This window comes from Rattus norvegicus, chromosome 12 (assembly GCF_021556685.1).
Source record: "Rattus norvegicus strain SHRSP/BbbUtx chromosome 12, alternate assembly SHRSP_T2T, whole genome shotgun sequence".
Lineage (NCBI taxonomy): Eukaryota > Metazoa > Chordata > Mammalia > Rodentia > Muridae > Rattus > Rattus norvegicus.
This window is the reverse complement of record NC_141545.1, coordinates 8601983-8608665: the sequence shown is the minus strand read 5'-3', so window position 1 is coordinate 8608665 and position 6683 is coordinate 8601983. Positions and strand designations below refer to the sequence as shown.

The following is a 6683-nucleotide window of genomic DNA, read 5'->3' as shown; positions in this document are numbered from 1 at the left end:
GACCAAGATACTCATTTGTAAGCTTGGTGTCCTGACTTTGATCCCTGGGATTCATATGATAGAAGGAGACACCAACTCCAGTAAGTTGTTCTCTGACGTCCATACATGTGTTCTGATGCACATATCTACACACGACCACAAATAAATTTATTAATAGTTTTAAATTTCTTGTAAGTGTAGATCCCTTGTTGAGTGTATCCCCTTACCCTACTCCATCCTTCCCTCCTCCCCATCATTCTTCCCTTGTTTCCCTAGGCAACTTCATTTCTATTTTCATTAATATGTGATTACATGATCTAATGTGACTGTGTAGGAACCACAATAGGGATAACATACATTTGTCTTCTTCAGACTGCCTTGGTTCACTCAATGTGGTTATCTCTAGTTGCATCCATGATCTTGCAGAGAGTGTTGACTGTGTTCTTCTTTATGACTGAGAAAAATTCTATTCTGTTGTGCTGGCCAGTTTTTTCTTGTCAACTGGACACAAGTTAAGGTAATTTATAGAAAAACAATCTTAATTGAAAAAAGTGTGTTCTGTAGGCAAGTGTGTAGGGCATTTTCTTTATTGGTGTTCGATGTAGGAAGTCCAATATCACAATGACTATTGCCATATCTAGGCTGGCAATCTTGGGAAATAGGAGAAAGCAGGCTCAGCAAGCTATGGCGAGCAAGACAATAAAGAGAATTCCTCCATAACTTTTGTGTCAGTTTGTGCTTTGAGCTCTTGCTCCGATTTCCTTTGATGATGTAAGATGAGGTGTAAGGTGAAATGAACCCCAATGTCCAGGAGATGCCTTTGGTCATGGTATTTATCACAGCAACAGAAACCTTTATTCTTCCATTGCTGGCTACCAAGGTGGGCTCCCTACCTTAACTATTATGAATAGTGGGGCAAGAAACATATTTAAGTACCTCCATGACGGCAACATGTCTTTCCTTTAAGAGAGATGTGAGAGACCCATCTGCTACACCATCACCAATGTAAGAGAGAGTCGATACCCAAAACATTGTTTGATTGGTGGATTAATCCACAGATGCGCTCAGGCTGCATGATAGAAGTGAAATAATTGGGAAAAATCATCAGAAGTTTTGTACAGGAGGAGACGGATGAACGATTAGTGCATGGAAGGTGAAGATGCAGGGATGGGATAGTGTAGAGGTCCTGGTGTTAGAGAACCAAAAGTTGGTTCTTTGAGAAAGTCAACAAGATAGATAAACCCTTAGCCAGACTAACGAGAGGACACAGAGAGTGTGTCCAAATTAACAAAATCAGAAATGAAAAGGGAGACATAACTACAGAATCAGAGGAAATTCAATAAATCATCAGATCTTAGTATAAAAGCCTATATTCAACAAAACTTGAAAATCTGCAGGAAATGGACAATTTCTTGACAGATACCAGGTACCGAAGTTAAATCAGGAGCAGATAAACCAGTAAAACAACCCCATAACTCCTAATGAAATAGAAGCAGTCATTAAAGGTCTCCCAACCAAAAAGAGCCCAGGTCCAGACAGGTTGAGTGCAGAATTCTATCAGACCTTCATAGAGGACCTAATACCAATACTATCCAAACTATTGCACAAAATTGAAACAGATGGAGCACTACCGAATTCCTTCTATGAGTTTGATTACTTCCTGCCTTCTACTCCTCCTAGGTGTATTTGCTTCTTTTTGTTCTAGAGCTTTTAGGTGTGCTTTCAAGCTGGTGACATATGCTCTCTCCTGTTTCTTTCTGCAGGCACTCAGAGCTATGAGTTTTCCTCTTAGCACAGCTTTCATTGTGTCCCATAAGTTTGGGTATGTTGTACCTTCATTTTCATTAAATTCTAAGAAGTCTTTAATTTCTTTCTTTATTTCCTCCTTGACCAGGTTATCATTGAGTAGAGCATTGTTCAACTTCCATGTATATGTCTGCGTTCTTCCCTTATTGTTCTTGAAGACCAGCTTTAGCCCGTGGTGATCTGATAGGGCTCATGGGATTATTTCTATCTTTCTGTATCTACTGAAGCCTGTTTTATGACCAATTATATGGTCGATTTTGGAGAAAGTACCCTGATGTGGTGAGAAGAAGGTATATTCTTTTGTTTTAGGATAGAATGTTCTATAAAGATCTTTAAATCCATTTGGTTCATGATTTCTTTTAGTCTGTCTATGTCTCCTTTTAATTTCTGTTTCCATGATCTGTCCATTGATGAGTGTGGGGTGTTGAAATCTCCTGTTATTATTGTGTGAGGTGCAATGTGTGCATTGAGCTTTAGTAAGGCTTCTTTTATGTATATAGGTGCCCTTGTATTTGGAGCATAGATATTTAGGATTGAGAGTTCATCTTGGTGGATTTTTCCTTTGATGAATATGAAGTGTCCTTCCTTATCTTTTTTGATGACTTTTAGTTGAAAATTGATTTTATTCGATATTAGAATGGCTACTCCACCTTGCTTCCTCAGACCATTTGCTTGGAAAGTTGTTTTTCAGTCTTTCACTCTGAGGTAGTGTCTGTCTTTGTCTGTGAGGTATGTTTCCTGTAGGCAGCAGACTGCTGGATCCTCATTGCATATCCAGTTTGTTAATATGTGTCTTTTTATTGGGGAGTTGAGTCCACTGATGTTGAGAGATATTAAGGAATAGTGATTGTTGCTTCCTGTTATATTCATATTTGGATGTGAGATTATGTTTGTGTGCTTGTCTTCTCTTTGTTTTGTTGCAAGACAATTAGTTTCTTGCTTTTTCTAGGGAGCAGCTTGCCTCCTTATGTTGGGCTTTACTATTTATTATCTTTTGTAGCACCGGATTTGTATAAAGATATTGTGTAAATTTGTTTTTGTCATGGAATATCTTGGTTTCTCCTTCTATGTTAATTGAGAGTTTTGCAGGATACAGTAACCCTTGCTGGCATTTGTGTTCTCTTAGGGTCTGTATGACATCTGCCCAGGATCTTCTGGCTTTCATAGTCTCTGTGGAGAAGTCTGGTGTGATTCTGATAGGTCTGCCTTTATATGTTACTTGACCTTTTTCCCTTACTGCTTTTAATATTCTTACTTTATTTTGTGCACTTGGTGTTTTGACTATTATGTGACGAGAGGAGTTTCTTTTCTGGTCCAATCTTTTTGGAGTTCTTTAGGCTTTTTGTATGTTTATGGGCATATCTTTAAGGTTAGGAAAATTTTCTTCTATGATTTTGTTGAAAGTATTTACTGGTCCTTTGAGCTGGGAGTCTTCACTCTCTTCTATACCTATTATCCTTAGGTTTGATCTTCTCATTGAGTCCTGGATTTCCTGTATGTATTGGACCAGTAGCTTTTTCTGTTTTACATTATCTCTGACTGTTGTGTCAATGATTTCTATGGAATCTTCTGCTCCTGAAATTCTCTCTTCTATCTCTTGTATTTTGTTGGTGAAGCTTGTATCTACGGCTCCTTGTCTCTTCCTTTGGTTTGCTATATCCACAGTTGTTTCCCTGTATCCTTTCTTTATTGCTTCTATTTCCATTTTTAACTCCTTCACCTGTTTGATTGTGTTTTCCTGGAATTCTTTCAGGGATTTTTGTGATTCCTCTCTATAGGCTTCCACTTGTTTATTTATGTTTTCTTGCATTTCTCTAAGGGAGTTCTTCATGTCTTTCTTGAAGTCCTCCATGATTATGATCAAATGTGATTTTAAATCTAGATCTTGCTTTTCTAGTGTGTTTGGATATTCAGTGTTTGTTTTGGTGGTAGAATTGGGCTCCGATGATGCTATGTAGTCTTGGTTTCTGTTGCTTGGGTTCCTGCACTTTCCTCTCGCCATCAGGTTGTCTCTGGTGTTATCTTTTTCTGCTATTTCTGACAGTGGCTAGACTATCCTATATGCCTGTGTGTCAGGAGTGCTGTAGACCTGTTTTCCTGTTTTCTTTCAGACAGTTATGGGAGCAGAGTGTTCTGCTTTCGGCCGTGTAGTCTTTCCTGTCTACTGGTCTTCAGCTGTTCCTGTGGGCGTGTGTCCTGAGTCCACCAGGCAGGTCTCTTGGAGCAGAAAAGTTTGTCTTACCTGTAGTCTCTTAGCTCAAGTTGCTCGTGGGGGGGCTGCTTCTGAACTCTCTGTGAGGGCAGCAACTTGGAGGGTCTGCGCCACCTTTTCCCAGAGCCCCGGTGCACCGGGGTCCCAGATGGTGTTAGGTGTTTTCCTCTGGAGTCAGAAATGTGGGCAGAGTGTAGTCTCTTCTGTCTTCACAGGTATGTCTGCCCCTCTAAAGATTTAACTCTCCCTCCCACGGGATTTGGATGCAGAGAACTGTGACTGATTCTCTTCAGGTTCTGGAGGTGTCTGGACTGCAGGGGGTCTGCTCTAAGAGTGCCCCTATCTTCAGGTTCCCAGAGGCTATATACAGTTTCCTCTTGGGCCAGGGATGTGGGCAGGGGTGGGCAGTATTGGTGGTCTCTTCCGCTCTGCAGTCTCAGGAGTGCCCACCTGTCTGGGCGGCGAGCTCTCTCTCCCAAGGGGTTTGGGAGCAATGACCTGTGGACCGGGATCAGGGAGGCTCAACAAATGCCCCTTAATCCAGTCCCTCTCTCTTGTTTTTTGAAATATAGTCTACCATGGAACATTGAACGTGCTGCCACACCTAGCTGATATATGTCTAACAGCACCATGGAATCTACTATTCTATGAGTATCCCAATACTGAGGTTAAAGTTGCCCATTAAGCTGAGGAGACAAATTTGTGTCCTTATAATGTATCTGTGTGTCCGTGAGCATGCACACACACATATGCACACACATGAGCCACCGTATAAGGGTGAAGGTCTAAAGATGTCTTTGTGGAGTCTGTTCTCTCCATTGATATTTACTCACCTTGCAGGGATTGAACTCAATTAATCAGGCTTGAGAACAAGTATGTTTCAGATGTCTCACTTGCCCTTCTTTGTGTTTTCAAACAGGGCCTCACATTATAGTCCACACTGTACTGAAACGTACTGTGTAGGCCAAGCTGATACTGCAAACTTCTGCCTCTGCTTCTCCAGCACTAGGATAATAAACAGGAGCCACCACTCTCAGCAGCTCACCATGCCAGAGGGGCTGTATGACAGAGTCACAAAGTGAGTCATAGTTGTGCAGGTGGGGTTCCACAGCCCATCTCAGACCCCTTGTCTGATAGAATCAAAGCTCAGGAGCATAGAGCTCCATGGTGTGCCAGGGCCCCCACAACACAGTGTTGTGTCTCATGACAGTGAAGAGTTCTGCCTATGCCAGCAGTGTTGTCACCATGATGGCAGAGCAGATGCTAAACATATTCCTGATGCCCATTTTCCAATCACTGTCATGGAGACAAGGAGCCCTAGACAGGCGAGTAAATGGAGGGGCCCTCAGAACCAATTGAGAATACCAGCCAGTGTTGTCTCAAGGATCACTTTCCTTCACAGGAAGCTCATGCTGGGAAAGTAGAGCCCAAAGTCCAATTCAATAAGTAAAAGGGTGACAAAGGATTCCACAGGATTTTCTTGGCCTGGACTGAAGTAGAAAATCAACACAAGGAGAGAGAAGACAACAATGAGGACAGCGAGGGAAAGTAGGTGCATGGTTTTAAAGTGGTAGCTCTTGGAGGCGGCGATTTGGTACAGGGAAGAATCCAGAAGGCTGGCAGCCATGAATCTGGAGAACACAATGCCCAGTGGGGCCCAGGTAGGTCTAGCACAGGTGTCCAGAGGAAGACAAAGATAAAGATGAAGATGACACTCTCAAACAGGACACCCAGCAGCATCACCCAGCGGTAAGACAGGAGGCAGCACAGGCCTCCAGCACAGGTCTCAGAGAAGGCACTGCTGACAGTCATAATTCTCTCCCGAGTTTTCAACAGTCAAGGCCCTCACTCGAGCCAAAAGAGAGATGGCAGCCACACTGGGTGCTACCGGCCACAGTTCCATCCAACTAGCCACATTTTCAGCTGCCACATCTGCTGACACACCCAGCACATGGTTCCTGAAGGCAGCTCCGGCAAATACAGCTGGGATCCACTCAGCAGCAAAGTCATGCCTCTCCATGTGTGCATGGATGTACCAAGCCTCAAAGGCAGAGAAGAGGAGAACAATGGACAGCCCACAAAGTACTCCCACCAACAGCCCAAGATAGTCTTGAATGAGCTTGGTTATGCAGCATAGAGAGTAAGTGAGGGAGAAAATGACACAGGACTTCGTATGACCCAGCCAGTCCACAGGGAGGAGGCTACTAGGCCAAAGAGGACTATGGAGACAAGGCCACGGTCGTAATGGATAGCAATCTGACCCTCCAGGAAGTGGTATTGCTGATAGAGTTTATACAGGTAGGAGGCTTGGAGCCAGTTCACTGCCAGGGCCAGAAAGTAGACTTGAGAGATATCTAGTTGAAACCGAATGAAGGAGGGATTTGTCCAAGCTCTTCTAGGGGGGCTGGATCTGCTTTTTGAAAGCTCCAGACACAGACAGGAGGCCAGGAGGCCCACAAAAGACAAATAGCCAATCACCAGCATGATGGACCCCCAGATATCTTGCTGCCCTGATTAAGGGGACACTCCAGACATATTCAGATCCAGGCAGCTGAGCTGCCCTCCACATACTGGCTCTGGCTCTGCATGGGTTCTAGCAGCATGCCTTCCCCACCCACCACTGGACACTTCATAGCCTGCTTCCAGGAGTTGGGCTCGCTCATGTCCGTCACCATGATAGCCACGG

General features: G+C 43.5%; 1 pseudogene; it reads right to left on the bottom strand.

The window, feature by feature from the left end:
- Positions 1-5136: 5136 nt before the first annotated feature.
- LOC148002102 (solute carrier family 61 member 1-like) lies at positions 5137-6481 on the bottom strand (annotated as a pseudogene).
- Positions 6482-6683: the final 202 nt, after the last annotated feature.